The sequence below is a fragment of the Pseudonaja textilis genome, chromosome 1 (genome assembly GCF_049901715.1).
Source record: "Pseudonaja textilis isolate UNSWEBS1 chromosome 1, rPseTex1.2, whole genome shotgun sequence".
Lineage (NCBI taxonomy): Eukaryota > Metazoa > Chordata > Lepidosauria > Squamata > Elapidae > Pseudonaja > Pseudonaja textilis.
In genome coordinates, this window is record NC_141990.1 from 186,526,350 (window position 1) to 186,530,501 (window position 4,152).

Here is a 4,152-nt window from a genome sequence, read left to right on the forward strand (position 1 = left end):
CCAATTATCACACTAAACAAGAGGAAAACCTACGCACCAATTCCACCCGTGCTTTCTACAATTTTGTAAACAACAAACTAAAAGACTCAAGGTCCATCCCACCCCTGAAAGGACCTAATGGTAAAGACTGCAATGACGACACCATTAAAGCAACCTCTTTAACAAATTCTTTGGCTCAGTATTTGTAAACAGCAATGGATCATGCCCAGTATTTCCTAGTCGAATCACAGACAACTACAATGATCTAATACATATTGATTTTACAGAAGACAATGTTGAAAAAGCACTACACAATCTAAAACCACCTCTATCGATTGGACTGGATGGAATACGTGCCTACTACTTTAAAAAGCTATCCACTGCCATAGCTGAACCTCTAAGCATAATCTTTGAAAAAATTTTCAGGACCAGTTCCTTGCCAAACCTATAGTCACTAGCCACGGTCATCCTCATCTTCAAAAAGGGAGACCCCAGCCTAGTTGAAAATTACAGACCAATCTCTTTATGTTGCGTCACCTGTAAAGTCATGGAATCAATTATTAACCAATCCATTATCCTCCACTTAGAGACGAACAACCTACTCTCTAATAAACAATTTGGTTTCAGAAAAAAAATATTCTGTAATCTGCAACTCTTACACTGCAAAAACATATGGACTACACAACTCGATCAGGGCAAAGCGATAGACGCAATTTACATAGACTTCTGTAAAGCCTTTGATTCAATGGTACACAACAAACTACTCCTAAAACTAAAATCTTATGGTATCTCTGGACAACTGCATAACTGTATAGAAGCATTCCTGTCAAACAGACAACAAATGGTCAAAATTGGGAGCGGCCTATAAAATTCTGTACCTGTCAACAGTGGTGTCCCCCAAGGCAGTGTTCTAGGACCAACTCTCTTCATACTCCACATGAATGACCTCTGTGATCATATTAAGAGCAACTGTGTTCTCTTTGCTGATGATGTAGAGCTATTCAACACCACCGACAATACTGCTACCCTTCAAAAAGACTTTGACTATGTATCAGAATGGTCAAACAAATGGCAACTTCAAATCTCAACAAATAAATGCTCTGTCTTACATATTGGCAAAAAAATACTCAGAAAATAAAATACAAGCTGAATAATCAAGACCTTGTTGATGATCCAAACTCTGTCAAGGACCTTACTCATCTCTAATGATCTAAGTGCTAGAGCCCACTGTAACTACATAGCCAAAAAAGCATTAAGAGTTGCTAACCTAATCCTGCGTAGCTTTTTCTCTGGTAATATCACACTACTAACTAGAGCATACAAAACATTTGCTAGACCAATACTCGAATACAGCTCATCAGTCTGGAACCCACATTATGTATCTGATATTAACACAGTTGAGAAAGTCCAAAAATATTTCACAAGAAGAGTTCTCCACTCCTCTACTCGTTGCAGAATACCTTAGGCCACCAGACTTGAAATTCTAGACCTAGAAAACCTTGAACTACGCCGCCTTTGGTCGGATCGAAGTATAGTATATAAAATCATACATTGCAATGACTTACCTGTCAATGAATACTTCAGCTTCAACCATAACAAAACAAGAGCAAACAATAGATACAAACTTAAGGTTAATCGCACCAAACTTGATTGCAGGAAATACGATTTCAGCAACAGAGTGGTCAATGTTTGGAATACTCTACCTGACTCTCTGGTTTCTTCCCCAAACCCCAAAAACTTTAACCTTAACTTTAACCTATTGACCTCACCCCTTTCCTAAGAGGCCTGTAGGGGGCGTGCATTAGCGCACCAACGTGGCTACCATCCCTGTCCTATTGTTTCTTTTTTCTTATATGTATCCATTTCATGTATTCATAACCACACTTATACCTGTTATTTTATAATTGCTTGACAAATAAATAAAAATAAAAGTAGCTAAAATAAAGTAAAATAAAACTACAAATCCCCCCTGCACCCATCATCACAACACGTGCCCCAATCACCATCTGTCCCAACTTGAGACTTCCCCTCCGTTATGCTCAAAAATAACATGACCTTGTATTAGAAACAGAATGTTATTATGTACATATACTCCAAGACATTCCCACCTTCCACTTTTCCAGGCTCAAAACGTGGCAGCATCTGGTCTCAACATGGCTTCCAAAGCTGACACCTGTATTGACAGGAAGTGATGAAGCTGCCTCACATACATACCAGCTGCATCATTAACTTGGCCTGTCGTAAGTGACAAAGATACGACAGATAAACAAATCAGGATGGAGAAGATGGAAAAAAAAAACCTTGGCAGGATTAACCTTGGAATTCCTGGTAGCTTTTCCCAAACGTAATTGCAATTCAGGAGGGAGCCAAGCAGGGAATTCATGTGTACCTAAAATAATAAGGCACAATGCTGGAAGCGTTGCAGAAAAGGTCACCTGTATTTGACCACTTACAAGCGCTGCAATCATGAGCTTCAATTGCTAGCTTTGCAGAATGCTTTCTCTCCCCCCCCCACACCCACCCAATCCTTTCTGTTGGGAAAAAATGACAATATCAAAAGAAATTGCACGGTTTGTTCATAGCTTCAGAAATACATAACAGATGTAAATGGAGGGCTATGTTTGTGTGGTTATTTTTTAAGCTGGCTTCTTTTAAGCTGGCTTTTCTGGGTTATTTTGGAATTGTGTTGTTTCTATAGGATATATCAATTTGAAGGACTGTACAGGTTGTCCTTGACATACGATCACAGTTGAGCCCAAAATTTCTGTGATTAAGTGAGACATTTCTTAAATGAGTTTTGCCCCCTTTTAGGACCTTCGTCACAAGGTCTGATGCAAGAACATTGCTACATTTGAGTAATGACATCATAGCCCCCATTGCCCTCTCCCATGGATGCCCATGGAAACTTCATAATCTATAGCCATGGGAGCTATTGGATAAAATCAGAATAGCAATAGCACTTATGTACCGTTCCATAGTTCTTTATGATCTGAGCGGTTTAGGGAGCCATCATATTGCCCCCAACAATCTGGCTCCTAATTTTCCCAACCTCAGAAGGATGGAAGTCTGAGTTAAGCCTGAGCCCCGTCAGGATCAAACTCCTGGCTGTGGGTAGAGTTTGTCCGCAATACTGCATTGTTAGTGTTTGGGGACAAACCCCCAAGCAGAGTGCACAGCAGCAGTCAAGCCAGGCAGCCAAATGAGAGAGAGGCTGGGCCCAAGAGTATACACACACTGGAGACAAAAACACTGTTTGTAGTTTTAAATAGTTATTTAATTCATACAGAGTTTAAGCAATGTCAATCAGTCCATATGTCATTATCCAATATATCCATCCAGTAACCTAGTCCATTAACTAGTCAGTACAATGTCTTTATCTGCTTGTAAATCTTCTCCTTCCGATACCTTTCTCTCGAAGACAACGCTGAGTATGCACAGGATATCAGCTCACCAAGTAAACAGTCCTTGTGTTCAGTAGAAACGGTATCAAGCACAGTAGCCAACAAGCAGACGTCTCATACAGGAGTAAACAGCAGGCAGCAGATAGCAGAGAGACCAGGAACCAGCGACCAGGAACCAGTGACCAGGAACAGTAACCAGGAAGGGTTACGTTTCTCTCACTGCCTCTTATTGCTGCTTGCAACCGCACCCTTAATTATGTAATTACATTGCAGTTTGGTGCTTAAAGCTACAAACACTTAAACCTAGGTTTATATATTTAGTCACCCAAACCTAGTTGGTGTATCCATATACCCAACATGCATTCTAACCATTGTGCCACCAGGACTCTTGGTAGGAGGTTGATGTTTTGGGTATTATATTGTTACATGTAAGGTGAGCTATTTTTCCTGGATCTTTTAGGTAATCTGCATTCTCTAACATGACAGGCAAATGTAATCCTCAACTTAGAACTGTAATGGAAGCTGCCCATTATGGTCATAAGTAGTGACAATCGTAAATCAGGTCTGGGACTGACCTGATTTTCCAGCCTTTTTTGTGGTGGTTGTTAAATGAATGCTGTGGTTGTTAAGCAAACTCCTGATTTGCTATGCTGGTTTTGCTAAAATCTGGAAATAAACGCCCATTTTCCAGCAAAGTATTTTAAGACGCAGTCATGTGCCTGCGGGGCGCCACAAACAGTTATAAACGCAGCCTGGTTCCTAGGTTCCTGAA